Consider the following 18,234-nt stretch of genomic DNA (forward strand, 5'->3'; position numbering starts at 1 on the left):
ATAGCATGTACCATTTGTTTTCCTGAACCAACTCATATTCTCTATTTGCAGACTCTCTTGTGTCTCCCAGAGAATTTATTTTTGTACAATTGGCAACCTTTTTCTTTCACTAAAAAATTAGTCTGTTAGTTGGAAATAGCCAGGAAACATAAATAATAGGAGAGTAGTATAAAACCACTGGCTACAGTGATCCCACTGGGAAAGGGGGAAAAAACAACAAGGTAAGCTAATGGCAGAAGTAAGACTGTGTCATTCCAGTGCTTAAAACTCTCCAGTAGTTTCCTACTGCTCTTAAGATGAAGGCCAGATTTCTCAAAAGTTTATGAGACCTCAAATGATGTGGCTCTTGTTTTCTTTTCTAGCTTCATCTCACTCCACTCTTTCTGTTACTCACAAAGCTCTAGAGACCGGCACTCATCTAGCGTTTGAGTAAATGAAAGGATATATACAAAAGGCCAGTGAGGAAGAAAATATTGTTGCTGCTAATAAATGCCAAAGAAAACTAGAAGAATTACAAATAAATGACCAAAATACAGTATGAAAACGTCTGAACTCTGTGGCTTAGCTGGTAAGTATAGGTGCTAATGAGGTCAATGGAACACACTAAAACAATATGCAAACAGGCAAAATTAATCTGCTGTTTTGCCACAGAATATATCCATAAAATTCTGGATGGGTGTATCAGAAACGTGTGCCTTGCGGCATGAGGCATTCAGATGAGAAAGGGTGACTAATCATGCCCTTCCTCATTGCTATAAGCCAACAACTCAAAGCTGTTGGTCACTGATGGAGGGTTAGGAGCATCATTTGAATGGACAGTCCTTTATTCATGTATTTGAAAAACAAAGACAGAAAATCAGAAGTCAACTGGAAATGCTCTAACATTAATAGCTACTAGCTTGTAGGGCCTTAAATCATTAGGCAAAATCAGAAGTCAACTGGAATGCACTTAAGTGTTAATAGCCACTAGTTTGCAAGGCTTTAAATTGTTAGGCTTGCTCACTAGTAAGTAAAACTCACTAAAATGACTGTTGGGTCATCATTATATTATTCATTCTTCTTTAGTTACTCTGATCTGTGAGAAGATCTCCTTTAATTCTGCTTTCACTGGCTTTAGAGTTTGGCTTATATCCCAATAAATGACATGATAGATTGTATAGTAGATACAGTACAAAAATCATTATAATCCAAAACATGTAATATTCTACAATTTACATAATGACTCTTGTGTGTACTAGACTTTTTTCTTAGTGCAAAGAGGGGCCTGCATATGTCTTATTTCCTTTGTTGCTATCTTTTATTGTTCTATCTACTCTCATTCACTTTCATTTCCAATATTCTGTGAAAAGTAAGGCAAGTTTGGGACTACAGCTTATAGTCAACCAGGAATTATAGTTTCGTGTTTTCTATAATACTTAATCATTGCTATTCAGAAAAATTTAATTCATCCTGCAACATTAGAGGAGAATGTGCTACCTGTGTGCTATTACATTAATTCGCATGACATAAATAATACATTTCTGTTTCTTGTAGTGTAAACCTAAGGGATGTACAATTTTAACCTTTCTTGCTTTTTGAGTTAGTCTTTTTTTTTTTCCCCCAACCTGTGTCCCACACCTTATGTTAGATCTTTTTCACTCACCTTTTTCTGCTTAGTCAGGTGTATTTTCCTATAAGCCAATTCCTTCTAGAGTCCAACTTAACCCTCTGTGGAGCTGTTAAGATCCACTTTGGATCCAGCCTCCAAGATTTCAGCATTTACTTCACTTTCCTCCCTGGTAGTCCCCCCTCTACACACATTCCCCCCCCCACCCCCCCGCCACAGCCCCACAACTTTGTCAGGTGTGACCTTGACCCTGTTTGCCCCTCTAATCGCTCCTGATTGCCCATCACGGTCTTGCATCCAAATAATGGCATTATGCCCTAGCCACAGTGACTTTTTTTCCTTTCCTCCTACAGACCAATCTCACTGTTGCCTTTGCATTCTCTCTTCCCTTTTCATGAAACTTTCAGATATTCACACATCAGACTGCTTCTCAACATTCAGATTTCAGTTCAATTGTCTCCTTGCTAGGGGAGCCTTCACTGACCATACACAATCTCACAGTAACTTCAGTTTATTTTCGTGATAGTTTTAATCACCACTAGAAACTATTTTAATTAACTGTTTACATGTTTATTATCTGATCCTACTACTAGAGTACAAACTCAATAAGGGCATGATTCTTATCTGTCTTGTTCATTATTTTATACTTAGAACCAAAAACAGTGCCTGGCACCTAGTAGACACTAGATAATCTACTATGTGAATAAATGAATTAACTTTAAGCTGTTGTTCTAGGAAACAGAATGTTGGACTAGACAAATATGGATTTAAGTACAATATTTCTTAAAATACCATGCAGTCAAGTGGTCTGGGACTTCGCTAAAGTGTGTTCAGTGGACAGGCAGCATATGCCTCATCTGGAGTTTGCTAGAAATGCAGCCTCTCAGATCCCACCCATAAATCATAACTTGCATTTTAAAAAGATCCCTGGTTGATTTGTATACAGGTAAAATTTGAAAAGCATTGCTCTAAGATGTGTTTGCCTTTATTCTCTTGTGGTTTGATTAGAATTGAATTGCCTCTTGAAAGGGCAGCTATATAAAACGAATTCATCTGGATTTCCTACCTAACATCATTCACTTCTCTGTGGGACTTCCCTTTATACTTCTCTTTATACCTGGGTGAAAACATTCATTCAATGAAGAGTTACTGATTGCCCATCTTTGGTCAGGCACCATGCTATGAATGTTATATACATCATCTCAGCTAATTGTGACAACAGCCTTCTTTTTTTTGAGGTGTAATTGACATATAACAGTTTTAGGTGTACAACATAATGATTCAATATTTGTATATGATCACCACAATAAGTCTAATTAACATTTGTCCCTGTACATAGTTACCATTTTTTCCTTGTGATGAAGATTTTTAAGATGTATTCTCTTATCAACTTTTAAATATGCAATATAGTATTATTAACTATAGTCACCATGCTATGCATTACATCTCCATGACTTATTTTATAACTGAAAGTTTGTATCTTTCACAGCATATTTCTGACATGGATATTAATATGTATTTTTCACTTTAAAGGAAATTCAAGCTCAATAAGTTTAATTTTACTGTCTCAAATTAGCAGAAGTTTGACTAAAGAAGCAGAGAGTTGAACTGAGTTCTAACCAACTCCCCAGTCTACCTTTTTAACTGTTATGGTGGTAGGGAGAACTTGAGATGCCAAAGGAGATAAGAATGGATGAGGCTTTGTCTGCAAAGAAGTCAAGGAACCAGCACTTTAAGTTGTTTCTCAAGGCACAGAGATGTGTGGTGGCAGCAACATACAGTCTCAAATATAAAGAGTGTGCACTGTTGATACGTCCAGGGTTACATATTTTGGCTTGTGGCTATTGAACAAGCAGCAATGGATCTGTGACAACAGGGGATCATTCAATGGACACGTTAATAAACTCAGCTAATTGACCATTAAATGGAACCCTTAGAAGCCTTGCTCTTTTTAAGCTAAATCTCCAGCATTCCTGGCATAAATCACCTGGGAAACATTAGGGAAAAAAAAATGTTGGGGCTACAGCTAGCACAGGTAACTCCATAACTTGTCATCTCCAGTCACTTTCTCAGGCTGTTACTTCTATCTCATTTTTTTATATAAAAAGTGACCCTGGAAATAAGCTCTTTACTTGTAAGAGCTGCAGAAAATAATTTCATCCCTCTTCCTCACATTAAAAGGTTTTTGGTTGATAAACATTAAGTAGATAAGAACTGTTTTGCATGACACTGTATCAGAATATATAGCAGTAAATCAAACATAAACATATCCAAATATCAGGTTAATTTATAATCTTTCCATAGAAAGAAATGGAAATTTTGCTGCTTAGCACTTTGGAAATTTCCATTTTTCCATATCAGCCACCCTATTACTAGGACATTTTCAACCACCATAGGCTTCCATTATAGAACCATATGAGACTCTGATTATCTGAATGTGCATCACCGTAAGTCTGGGCAGACACATCCGATTATCATGATGGTGAATGATGTAGTTCTACAACTCATGAAGGCACGGACCAATGCAACCTTTTTTTTTTTTTCTTTAACCTTTCTGAGGTTAATTTCTTGCTATTCTGAATGTGATGCCAACACTTAGAATCCTTCTCATGCTTGACTTTGTGTATTAAATATACTATATTTTTTGGCATGCATTTCCAACATGAAACGATTCGAAGGACTGCTTTGCCTTTATGTAACATGCTCACTCCTCACCCCACATCAAGCTCTAGGCATTTTTTTTTTTTTAAGCTCTAGGCATTTTAACCAAATCTTTAAAAAATGCATATTTTACATGAAATATATAACACAGAAGTAAATGAATGAATCATTGTCCACATATTACAATTTACATCTTACTTTGAAGCCTTAACTGAAGCCTATCTTATTCAAACTTGGTGGTGAAACACTTTAGCAAGAGGTTGAGAAATAAAATGAAAATGCTTGGGTTTATTTATTTTTATGAACTCAAAAACGTATTTAAATATTTAAGTTGGTGACACTCATTTAACATTTTTCTCCATAAATATAATCTTAAGAATTTTTTAATAATTTATCATTTTAATCAACTTAAACATGTATTTTGGCACTTTCAAGTAACTCCCAAATTTCCCCTTTTTTAATCTATTTTCATGGATACCACCAAACTCTCATGAACTCTTCTAAAATATCTCCTCTCATTCTATTGCGTTTCCTACTATAGGATAAGAGAATTAAACATCAGCTTGAAGTAATTACACTAAAAATCCGTGAAGATTTCCAGAGAAGTAAAACAAAATGAGAATTGGGGTCAGAGGATAGACCTTTTCTTTTCTTGGTAAAAGTATATACTGAAAGTTTATTGCATTCATTGTGGTGAAGCTTAAATGTAATATAAAAGATAAACCTTGGTTTATGAAGGTTTTTATAGTTTAGGAGTTGAGTTAAGAACACTGATACATTAAAAATATAATGAACTGTATTTTAATGTAAGGTATATGTATGTTTAGTCCTATTCCATAAATGCCCCTGGCATCATCCTGGTTTTTTTAAATCATAGAAATGTGGAGATTGCTATGGTTGACTTTTAAAAATTTTTTTATTTTATATTGGAGTATAGTTGATTAACAATGTTGTGTTAGTTTCAGGTATACAGCAAGGTGATTCAGTTATACTATGGTTAATTTTTAACAGTCTCAGTAGCACTATGTGCAGTGCACCTCCAGAAGCCATTGCAAAATCAAAACTCATCAGTGTAATGAAATTGAGAGGAGGGTAAGCAGAAAGGAGAAATCAAAGTAGAGAGAAACCAGATACAGAGTCAAGATTTTTTTTTAAAAAGCATACTATTTAGAAGGTCTCTAGTATTGTAACCTTGGGATCAGATTCCTCTTGCCGGACCTGTACAAACTCTATAGTAACCCTAAGAATTATTATTAAGTTGACAATGTCTTTTGTATTCTTCAGAAATTGTCTTAAAAATTCATACTGACTTTTGATAGTGAAAGTCATTATTCATATACTTACTTATATATTGATAACCAATATAAATTCAATAAACAATTGAGATGGGAAAAGAATGGAGGCTCATATTTGCCTAGATCTCCTAGAAAACATTTTCATATAACCACCTTATCTGAGCTTTAAAACAACTGTAAGACATGTAAGTCCAGAATCACTCTCAGCTTACTGAAGTAAAAGACTCATGAATTGAATCTTATAACTCTTTCTTCATTCCCCGTCTTGAAGAGAAGCTACACATCTCTTCAACTTAAATGGGAAGTTTCCAAATCATTTTTAATCCCTGCACTACCTCTGCAATCACATCCAGGTAGTGAGTCTGATTTATTCAACATACTAAGTATTGCCTCACCCCATGTTCTCTTGCACACCATTTCACACTTTCCTCTGGCCTTCTGCTGTGCCCCATTTCCCCTGCAGCCAATCACCCATCCTGAACACAAGGGTGTATTTTTAAAATGCAGATATGAGCATCACAGTCTCCCCGATACCTATCAGCTGAAGCCCAAATTCTTACTAGAGCAGAGGACATTCTCATCTTCCACCATTGCCTCATGTTTTCCCTAAATTCTATCCACTGAAAGCTATTTGCTTTTCCATGAACTGACATGCTGCTTTCTCACTCCTCTGTCATTTCCTGTACACTGTTCTCCTTGCCTCATTGCCCCATCATCTTGCTAAGTCATCCTTTAGGACTGGATTTCCTTCCTCTGTGAACCTTCTCTTTCTCAAACCGCCCAGATGGGGCTGTGCTCTATCCTCTCTGTTCCCACAGTGTTGTAGACATAACACTCTTTAAGACTTTTTATACTTGTCTGTTTACTCACCTTTATCTCCATTAGCCTATAAGAACCTTCTGACCAGATATATTGTCTTATTCAACATCTTTATATCTGGAGTCCTTGGTTCAGTTATTGTTAAAACTTAAAGAGTTTTGCAGAAAATATTTGTTGGATGAGGGAAAAAAATGAATTGGAAATCCCAAAACATAAGTTGCTTTCCTGAAAAAGCCACTGGTGTTTATATTGGGTTGGGTTGGCCAAAAAGTTCATTCGGGTTTTCTGTACAATGTTATGGAAACCCAAAGGAACTCTTTGGCCAGCCCAATATATTTCCAACTGATGGTTTACTAGAACCTGACCAAGATGCCCTTACCATTACCCACAGTTTGACTAAACTTTAGACAGGTTTCTTCCTGACTCTAGGTCCCTGACCTCCCTTTACATAGAAAATTTATTTTAGAAAAAATGCAACTGTAAATTTTCTTTCTGCCCCTTTGAAATTTGTGTAAATCTTCTCCTAGCCTCTTGCCAGTTTTACAAACCAGGAAATGTCTTTCTCAAGAGTTGGGAACCATCTCTGTCATGGAAACATCAAAGAAGATAATGTCCTGACCTCCCAGTATGGTAGGTACCTATTTTCTTCGTTGGGCACCAATTAGCAAACACAGATGGCCTAATGACAGAGAAAACATTTGCAAACTCAGGAGTAACTCAGTGTGCTCAACACATCCCATTGATCAATCTCTTCTCTTACATCTTCCAGTGTTTTTCCACTAGCTCACCTCAGGGCTTAAAAAACATCTTTCATTTCTGCAGAGTTGATTTTAGTTTCTCTCCAGTGTAACAGTCTAAAGTCCTCCTTACTTGTGTAACTTTGGTGCAGTTTTTATTTTGACCAACCAATTTATACCCAATTTATCATATGAATGTTATCTTTAGCTTCACTTTCTATTTCTTTATATATAAAGAGAATACATTAAAAAATTAAAGATATTATTTATCTCTATATAAAATATAAATATTTTTTACCTATTGACTTTTAAATATCTTTAAACAATTTAGGGTCTTCATACTATAATTTTTTTTCAGAATTTTCCTCCTTTCTCATCATCTTCTTCAAACTCTTTCCATCCTCAATAAGTTTATCTTTTATGTCCCCACTCTGTTCTTTTCCTTGCCACCTTTCTTTGTTTTGTTATCTCAAGTCTCTGTCTGTGTTTTCATTCTTCACAATCCTGGCAAAATTGAAACAGGTGACCCAGAGATAAAAACTTGCCTTCCTTCCCTGTCAGCAGCCACTTTCCAACTCCAGGCCCTAATGTAGTCAATAATACAAGCTTTAACCAGAAAACTACTAGAGCTCATCAATGAATTTGGTGAAGTAGCAGGACACAAAATTAATATACAGAAATCTCTAGCATTTCTATACACTAACAATGAAAGATCAGAAAGAGAAATTAAGGAAACAATCCCACTTACTTCAAATCAAAAAGAATAAAATACTTAGGAATAAACCTACCTAAGGAGGCAAAAAACCTGTACTCTGAAAACTATAAGATGCTGATGAAAGAAATTGAAGATGACACAAACAGATGGAAAGATATACCACGCTCTTGGATTGGAAGCATCAATACTGTCAAAATGACTATACTACCCAAAGCAATCTACAGATTCAATGCAATCCCTATCAAATTACCAATGGCATTTTTCACAGAACTAGAACAAAAAATGTTTAAGTTTGTATGGAAACACAAAAGATCCCGAATAGCCAAAGCAATCCTAAGAAAGAAAAATGGAACTGGAGAAATCAGGCTCCCTGGCTTCAGACTATACTACAAAGCTACAGTCATCAAAATAGTATGGTACTGGCACAAAGACAAAGATATAGATCAATGGAACAGGACAGAAAGCCCAGAAATAAACCCATGCACCTATGGTCAATTAATCTATGACAAAGAAGGCAAGAATATACAATGGAGAAAACACAGTCTCTTCAATAAGTGGTGCTGGGAAAAGTGGACTGCTACATGTAAAAGAATGAAACTAGAACACTCTCTAACACCATACACAAAAAATAAACTCAAAATGGATTAAAGACTTAAATGTAAGACTGGATACTATAAAACTCTTAGAGGAAAACACAGGTAGAACACTCTCTGACATAAATTGCCACAAGATCTTTTTGGATCCACCTCCTAGAGTAATGAAAATAAAACAAATAAATGGGACCTACTGAAACTTAAAAGCTTTGCACAGCAAAGGAAACCATAAACAAAATGAAAAGACAATCCACAGAATGGGAGAAAATATTTGCAAATGATGTAAGTGACAAAGGATTGATCTCCAAAATATACAAACAGCTCATGCAGCTCAATATCAAAAAAACAAACAACCCAATCAAAAATGAGCAGAAGATCTAAATAGACATTTCTCCAAAGAAGACATACAGATGGCCAAAAAGAACATGAAAAGAGACTGAACATTGCTAATTATTAGAGAAATGCAAATCAAACCTACAATGAGGTATCACCTCACACCAGTTAGAATGGACATTATCAAAAAGTCTACAAACAATAAATGCTGGAAAGGATGTGGAGAAAAGGGAATCCTTCTACACTGTTGGTGGGAATGTAAACTGATACAACCACTATAAAGAACAATATGAGGTTCCTTAAAAATTAAAAACAGAACTACCATATGATCCAACAATCCCACTCCTGGGCATATATTCAGAGAAAACCCATAATTTGAAAAGATACATGCACCCCAATGTTCACTGCAGCACTGTTTACAATAGCCAAGACATGGAAGTAACCTAAGTGTCCTTCAACAGAGGAATGGATAAAGTAGATGTGGCACATATATACAATGGAATATTACTCAGCCACAAAAAAGAATGAAATAATGACATTTGCAGCAACATGGATGGACCTAGAGATTACCATACTAAATGAAGCAAGCCAGACAGAGAAAGACAAATATCATATCACTTCCATGTGGAATCTAAAAAAATGACACAAATGAACTTATTTACAAAACAGAAACAGAGTCACAGACTTCAAAAACAAACTTATGGTTACCAAAGGGAAAAGGTGGTGGGGAGGGATAAATTAGGAGTTTGGGATTAACGTATATACACTAGTATATATAAAGTAGATAATTAACAAAGACCTACTGTATAGCACAGGGAACTCTACTCAATATTCTGTAATAACCTATATGGGAAAAGAATCTGAAAAAGAACGGATACATGTATATGTAAAACTGAATCAATTTGCTGTACATCTGAAACTAACACAACTGTGTAAATCAACTATACTCCAATATAAAATAAAAATTAAATTTAAAAAGTAATACAAGCTTTAACTTCATTTTTGAGATGAAACCCATTCTAACAAAGCCTAGTAAATACAATGACTTGTTATAAAGAAATAATGAAAATTTTGTGCTAAATCCTTCAATTAAGGCACTTATGGTATAAATTGCCTGCTTAGTGAACAGGGCATTAGGCGAACAACTCTTTATTACTGCATTAATGACTTCCTCTCCTAATAACTCTAGTTAAGGATTTCACTTGGGGTTAGGCAGAAAAAAAGGGTAAACTGTAAAGATTGACATCAGCCCCATGACTTCTGCCTCTGTTTAACATCAACTATCATGGCAATTTTTATTTTATTTATTTATTTATTTATTTATTTATTTGTTTGTTTGTTTGTTTGTTTATTTATGGCTGCATTGGGTCTTTGTTGCTGCACGCAGGGTTTCTCTAGTTGCAGCGAGTGGGGGCTACTTTTCATTGCGGTGCACGGGCTTCTTATTGTGGTGGCTTCTCTTGTTGTGGAGCACAGGCTCTAGGTGCATGAGCTTCAGTAGTTGTGGTTCACGGGCTCTAGAGTGCTGGCTCAGTAGTTGTGCACGGGCTTAGTTGCTCTATGGCATGTGGGATCTTCCGGGGCCAGGGCTCGAACCCGTGTCCCCTGCATTGGCAGGTGGATTCTTAACCACTGCACCACCAGGGAAGTCCATGGCACATTTTTAAATGCATGTCCTCTATGTGTACAATATGATAGTGGTAAAACTGAAAGTACGTGTGTTTTGCGATAAAGGTGTGAGATGTGTTTTCTTAAGTGAAATTAATATTTCATTTTTATGCCTTCTCCTATTATCATTTTGTTCATCTGCCTGAACCCCAGATTACCCTGCTTTGTTTAATTTCAACAACTAAAAGGCGAATGACTCATGTTTATAAAAGCACTCTGGAAACTCCAGAAAAATCAAATAATAATTTTACCTCTGGCATTATTTAAGATTAAACAAAGTTTTATTCATTCTTAGTTCTGCAGATTTTTTTAATTTCATATTTTCATTCTTGATTAGTTCTTTCTTCTGACTTCATTCTTCTTAATTGTTTTTGAGTTTGAAATTATCTACACTGTTAATTTCATCTCTTCCAAATGTACTTTTTTAGTTAACTAGAAGTTAAACTGTCCTGGTTCAAATACTGGCTCTACCACTTACCAACTACGTGTTCTTGAGCAAATTATTTAGCCTCTGTGAGATTCAGTTTCCTAACCTGCAAAATGGAAGCTAAATAATAGTAATATTTATTTATGGTACTGTTGTGCATATTAAATAAGAAAAATGATTTAATGAGGTCCCTAGCTCAATGTCTGGCACATAGTTTAAAAAGGTTACATATTATAACAGTGCCATGCCTACTTTAATCTCCTTCTGTCAGTGGAGGAGTTGAACATCTCCCCCATACCACTGTGGAAGGATCTGCTCCATTCTAAACACCACTGTGTTTCAATCAAGTTGAGTTAATGTGATTAATAATTTTTTCCTTAGTTCTGCTTATAAGAGGGCTTGTAGAAAGATATTAGCAAATACCGTTGCACTAAACTCATAGCATAACCTTCATATTCAGTAATTTTGGGTTTTTCTCTCTGTTAAAGTGTGGGAAATCCTTGGAAAAGCCAATTTATGTAATTATGACTATCAAATTTTACAGTTCATATTCTGAAAATTATTTAGAGTTGTGTTGTAAATATATTTTGGGCCTCAATCAAAAATTTAAATTTAAGAGTTATGCTAGAGAATATTTAGCTCACAGTGATAAGCAGAAGTACCAAGATATGTGGCATCCTATAATGTTCCTTTACTTCTCTATGCAGTAAATAATTGCCACCAACTTTTTTTTTTTCCACCATCTTGAAATTCTTAATAATTCTGTCATTGAACTCGTGATTTTCAAGTTAAGTCTGATGTAACAAAAGAGCCTGTATGTGAGCAGATTGGATATGCACAATCTGTGTGCCCTCCTAGTCTTGCTATTTAATTTGCATAGTGTTGTGATGCCCCATGCTAATAGAATTCTGGCAGACCCATGAAGCTTGAGAATTCAGTGAGACTCAGAGTGAGTACTATCATGTTACACTTATGACTAGGTAAGCAGAGTCCTTGAAGGGCCACACTTTCCAACTTAACCAGAACTTGCTCAGAAAGAATTGAACTCACAAAGAAGGCAGTTACATTCCAAGAAACACAAATGACCAGGGAATCCTATCACATCCTTTCTTACTCCTGTTACTTGCCTGTATTAGCCAACCACTAATGCTGAAAATGACTTAGAAAGATAGAGCAACCTATGTTCCTTTTCCTTCAGTCCTTCCTTACTCATCAGTAACTTGAAGATAGAGTGTTGGTAGAATGTGTGCATATCAAGAAGTGAAATAAAAATAGTTGAATTAGTTTTATGGAGCATTTCTGCTATGCTGGTAAGAATAAAATATATATGCATGTGTGAGTTATAAAATGTCAATTATGTCATTTTGATGATTCTGCATATGAGTAAATGCCCTTATATTCACTTTTATTTATTTTTTTTGAATTTTGTTTTATCTATTTTTTTATACAGCAGGTTCTTATTAGTTATCCATTTTATACATATCAGTGTATACATGTCAATCCCAATCGTCGAATTCATCACACCACCACCCCCACCTGCCGCCGCTTTCCCCCCTTGGTGTTCATACGTTTGTTCTCTACATACGTGTCTCAATTTCTCCCTGCAAACCGGTTCATCTGTACCATTTTTCTAGGTTCCACATATATGCGTTAATATATGATATTTGTTTTTCTCTTTCTGACTTACTTCACTATGTATGACAGTCTCTAGGTTCATCCATGTCTCTACAAATGACCCAATTTCATTCCTTCTTATGGCCGAGTATTATTCCATTGTATATATGTACCACATCTCCTTTATCCATTTGTCTGTCGATGGGCATTTTGGTTGCTTCCATGACCTAGCTATTATAAATAGTGCTGCAAGGAACACTGGGGTGCATGTGTCTTTTTGGATTATGGTTTTCTCAGGGTATAGGCCCAGTAGTGGGATTGCTGGGTCATATGGTAGTTCTATTTTTACTTTTTTGAGGAACCTCCATACTGTTCTCCATAGTGGCTGTATCAATTTACATTCCCACCAACAGTGCCAGAGGGTTCCCTTTTCTCCACACCCTCTCCAGCATTTATTGTTTGCAGATTTTCTGATGATGCCTATTCTAACTGGTGTGAAGTGATACCTCATTGTAGTTGTGATTTGCACTTCCCTAATAATTAGTGATGTTGAGCACATTTTCATGTGCTTCTTGGCCATCTGTATGTCTTCTTTGGAGAAATGTCTATTTAGGTCTTCTGCCCATTTTTGGATTGCGTTGTTTGTTTTTTTAATATTGAGCTGCATGAGCTGTTTATATATTTTGGAGATTAATCCTTTGTCCATTGATTCATTTGCAAATATTTTCTCCCATTTTGAGGGCTGTCTTTTTGTCTTGTTTGCAGGTTCCTTTGCTTTGCAAAAGCTTTTAAGTTTCATTAGGTCCCATTTGTTTATTTTTGTTTTTGTTTCCATTTCTCTAGGAGGTTGGTCAAAAAGGATCTTGCTATGATTTATGTCAAAGAGTGTTCTTCCTATGTTTTCCTCTAAGAGTTTTATAGTGTCTGGTCTTATATTTAGGTCTCTAATCCATTTTGAGTTTATTTTTGTGTATAGTGTTAGGGAGTGTTCTAATTTCATTCTTTTACATGTAGATGTCCAGTTTTCCCAGCACCACTTATTGAAGAGACTGTCTTCTCTCCATTGTATATCCTTGCCTCCTTTGTCATAGATTAGTTGACCATAGGTGCATGGGTTTATCTCTGGGCTTTCTATCTTGTTTCATTGATCTATATTTCTGTTTTTGTGCCAGTACTATACCGTCTTGATTACTGTAGCTTTGTAATATAGTCTGAAGTCAGGGAGTCTGATTCCTCCAGCTCCGTTTTTTTCCTTCAAGACTGCTTTGGCTATTCGGGGTCTTTTGTGTCTCCATACAAATTTTAAGATTTTTTGTTCTAGTTCTGTGAAAAATGCCATTGGTAATTTGAAAGGGATTGCATTGAATCTGTAGATTGCTTTGGGTAGTACAGTCATTTTCACAATATTGATTCTTCCAATCCAAGAACATGGTATATTTCTCCATCTGTATCATCTTTAATTTCTTTCATCAGTGTCTTATAGTTTTCTGCGTACAGGTCTTTTGTCTCCCTAGGTAGGTTTATTCCTAGGTATTTTATTCTTTTTGTTGCAATGGTAAATGGGAGTGTTTCCTTAATTTCTCTTTCAGATTTTTCATCATTAGTGTATAGGAATGCAAGAAATTTCTGTGCATTAATTTTCTATACTACAACTTTACCAACTTCGTTGATTAGCTCTAGTAGTTTTCTGGTGGCATCTTTAGGATTCTCTATGTATAGTATCATGTCACCTGCAAACAGTGACAGTTTACTTCTTCTTTTCCAATTTGTATTCCTTTTATTTCTTTTTCTTCTCTGATTGCCATGGCTAGGACTTCCAAAACTATGTTGAATAATAGTGGCGAGAGTGGACATCCTTGTGTTGTTCCTGATCTTAGAGGAAACGCTTTCAGTTTTTCACCATTGAGAACGATGTTTGCTGTGGGTTTGTCGTATATGGCCTTTATTATGTTGAGGTAGGTTCCCTCTATGCCCACTTTCTGGAGAGTTTTTATCATAAATGGGTGTTGAATTTTGTCAAAAGCTTTTTCTGCATCTACTGAGATGATCATATGGTTTTTATTCTTCAATTTGTTAATACGGTGTATCACATTGATTGATTTGCGTATATTGAAGAATCCTTGCATCCCTGGGATAAATCCCACTTGATCGTGGTGTATGATCCTTTTAATGTGTTGTTGGATTCTGTTTGCTAGTATTTTGTTGAGGATTTTTGCATGCATATTCATCAGTGATACTGGTCTGTAATTTTCTTTTTTTGTAGTATCTTTGTCTGGTTTTGGAATCAGGATGATGGTGGCCTTGTAGAATGAGTTTGGGAGTGTTCCTTCCTCTGCAATTTTTGGGAAGAGTTTGAGAAGCTCTTCTTTAAATGTTTGATAGAATTCACCTGTGAAGCCATCTGGTCCTGGACTTTTGTTTGTTGGAAGATTTTTAATCACAGTTTCAATTTCATTACTTGTGATTGGTCTGTTCATATTTTCTATTTCTTCCTGGTTCAGTCTTGGAAGGTTATACCTTTCTAGGAATTTGTCCATTTCTTCCAGGTTGCTCATTTTATTGGCATAGAGTTGCTTGTAGTAGTCTCTCAGGATGCTTTGTATTTCTGTGGTGTCTGTTGTAACTTCTCCTTTTTCATTTCTAATTTTATTCATTTGAATCCTCTCTCTGTTTTTCTTGATGAGTCTGGTTAATGGTTTATCAATTTTGTTTATCTTCTCAAAGAACCAGCTTTTAGTTTTATTATCTTTGCTATTGTTTTCTTTGTTTCTAATTCTATTTCATTTATTTCTGCTCTGATCTTTATGATTGTTTCCTTCTACTAACTTTGGGTTTTTTTGTTCTGCTTTCTCTAGTTCCTTTAGGTGTAAGGTTAGATTGTTTGAGACTTTTCTTGTTTTTTTTTTTTTTTTTTTTTTTTATAAATTTATTTATTTTGGCTGTGTTGGGTCTTCGTTTCTGTGCGAGGACTTTCTCCAGTTGCGGCAAGTGGGGGCCACCCTTCATCACAGTGCGCGGGCCTCTCACTGTCACGGCCTCTCTTGTTGTGGAGCACAGGCTCCAGACGCGCAGGCTCAGCAGCTGTGGCTCACGGGCCCAGTCGCTCCGCGGCATGTGGGATCCTCCCAGACCAGGGCCCGAACCCGTGTCCCCTGCATTGGCAGGCAGACTCCCAACCACTGCGCCACCAGGGAAGCCCATCTTGTTTCTTTAGGTAGGCTTGTATAGCTATAAACTTCCCTCTTAGAACTGCTTTTGCTGCATCCCATAGGTTTTGGATTGTCGTGTTTTCATTGTCATTTGTCTCTAGGTATTTTTTGATTTCCTCTTTGATTTATTCAGTGATCTCTTGGTTATTTAGTAACGTATTGTTTAGCCTCCATGTGTTTGTGTTTTTTATGTTTTTTTCCCTGTAATTGATTTCTAATCTCATAGCATTGTGGTCAGAAAAGATGCTTGATATGATTTCAATTTTCTTAAATTTACTGAGGCTTGATTTGTGACCCAAGATGTGATCTATCCTGGAGAATGTTCCATGCGCGCTTGAGAAGAAAGTGTAATCTGCTGTTTTTGGATGGAATGTCCTATGAATATCAATGAAATCTATCTGGTCTACTGTGTCATTTAAAGCTTGTGTTTCCTTATTAATTTTCGGTTTGGATGATCTGTCCATTCGTGTGAGGTGTTAATGTCCCCCACTATTATTGTGTTACTGTCGATGTCCTATTTTATAGCTGTTAGCAGTTGCCTTATATATTGAAGTGCTCCTATGTTGGGTGCATATAAATTTATAATTGTTATATCTTCTTCTTGGATTGATCCCTTGATCGTTATGTAGTGTCCTTCCTTGTCTCTTGTAACATTCTTTTTTTTAAAGTCTATTTTATCTGATATGAGTACTGCTACTCCAGCTTTCTTTTGATTTCCATTTGCATGGAATATCTTTTTCCATCCCCTCACTTTCAGTCTGTATGTGTCCCTAGGTCTCAAGTGGGTCTCTAGTAGACAGCATATAGATGGGTCTTGTTTTTGTATCCATTCAGCAAGCCTGTGTCTTTTGGTTGGAGCATTTAATCCATTCACATTTAAGGTAGTTATCGATATGTATGTTCCTATGACCATTTTCTTAATTGTTTTGGGTTTGTTTTTGTAGGTCCTTTTCTTCTCTTGTGATTCCCTCTTAGAGAAGTTCCTTTAGCATTTATTGTAGAGCTGGTTTGGTGGTGCTGAATTCTCTTAGCTTTTGCTTGTCTGTAAAGCTTTTGATTTCTCCATTGAATCTGAATGAGATCCTTGCTGGGTAGAGTAATCTTGGCTGTAGGTTCTTCCCTTTCATCACTTTAAGTATATCATGCCACTCCCTTCTGGCTTGTAGAGTTTCTGCTGAGAAATCAGCTGTTAATCTTATGGGAGTTCCCTTGTATGTTATTTGTCGTTTTTCCCTTGTTGCTTTGAATAATTTTTCTTTGTCTTTAATTTTTGCCAATTTGATTACTATGTGTCTTGGTGTGTTTTTCCTTGGGTTTATCCTGTATGGGACTCTCTGAACTTCCTGGACTTGGGTGGCTATTTCTTTTCTCATTTTAGGGAAGTTTTTGACTCTAATCTCTTCAAATATTTTCTCAGGGCCTTTCTCTCTCTCTTCTCCTTCTGGGACCCCTATAATGTGGATGTTGTTACATTTAATGTTGTCCCAGAGGTCTCTTAGGCTGTCTTCATTTCTTTTCATTCTTTTTTCTTTATTCTGTTCTGGGGAAGTGAAGTCCACCATTCTGTCTTCTATGTCACTTATCCTTTTTTCTCCCTCAGTTATTCTGCTATTGATTCCTTCTAGTGTATTTTTCATTTCTGTTATTGTATTGTTCATCTCTGTTTGTTCTTTAATTCTTCTCGATCTTTGTTAAACATTTCTTGCATCTTCTCGATCTTTGCGTCCATTCTTTTCCCTAGGTCCCAGATCATCTTCACTATCATTATTCTGAATTCTTTTTCTGGAAGGTTGTCCATCTCCATTTCAATTAGTTGTTTTTTCTGCAGTTTTATCTTGTTCCTTCATCTGGTACATAGCCCTCTGCCTTTTCATCTTGTCTATCTTTCTGTGAATGTGGTTTTTGTTCCCAATTGACACCAACTTGTAAAAACTATAAGTTAAATAGCTGTACACAACTACTTTCAGTCATCAAGCCTCTCAGGCATCTTCTGGATAAGAAAAAAAATAGCTTCTTTTGGAAGTGTTGTGATGCAGTTACACTGAACTGTAGTACAGTACTAAATGAGAGAAATTATGTTATGAAATGAAAAAAAGTTATATCTCAGGAACATTTTGAAGTTATCAGTACAATCAACAAAATAGTCATGTTTATTTTAATCTATTGGTTTAATTATTTTAACTTTAAAAGCTTATGTTTCATGTCTTCATCTGTGATGAAATACAACTTCTGTGTTGATCTCTCCAGCCTCACTCTCTATCCCATTATGGCATCTTACAGGCTGTATCCCAGTCAGCTCCTCTGGCAACCTTGTAAGGATCTTTGTGGATGAGGGCCCTGGGAGTGATTTTTCCTTTTGTTTTATTCATTTTTTTCCCTTTTTTCAGGTCTTGGTTACCTCACATTCTTTCTCTGAGCGAGTCTCACATTTCCAATCTGTCCTGCAAATTACCAATCAAATAGTCTGCCAGCCACACTGCTGTGACTGCATTACACCCTTTAAGGACTCCCTGTAGTTCTCCAGATCAAGCATTCATACATGTCTGTTGTGTTTTAA

General features: G+C 36.0%; 1 protein-coding gene across 3 annotated transcripts in view; it reads right to left on the minus strand.

Moving 5' to 3' along the window:
* The window catches only part of THSD7A (thrombospondin type 1 domain containing 7A), a 741,583-nt gene that overhangs the window by 105,414 nt on the left and 617,935 nt on the right, over window positions 1-18,234 (minus strand). The window lies entirely within an intron of this gene.

The sequence above is a fragment of the Balaenoptera musculus genome, chromosome 9, assembly GCF_009873245.2.
Source record: "Balaenoptera musculus isolate JJ_BM4_2016_0621 chromosome 9, mBalMus1.pri.v3, whole genome shotgun sequence".
Classification (NCBI taxonomy): Eukaryota; Metazoa; Chordata; class Mammalia; order Artiodactyla; family Balaenopteridae; genus Balaenoptera; species Balaenoptera musculus.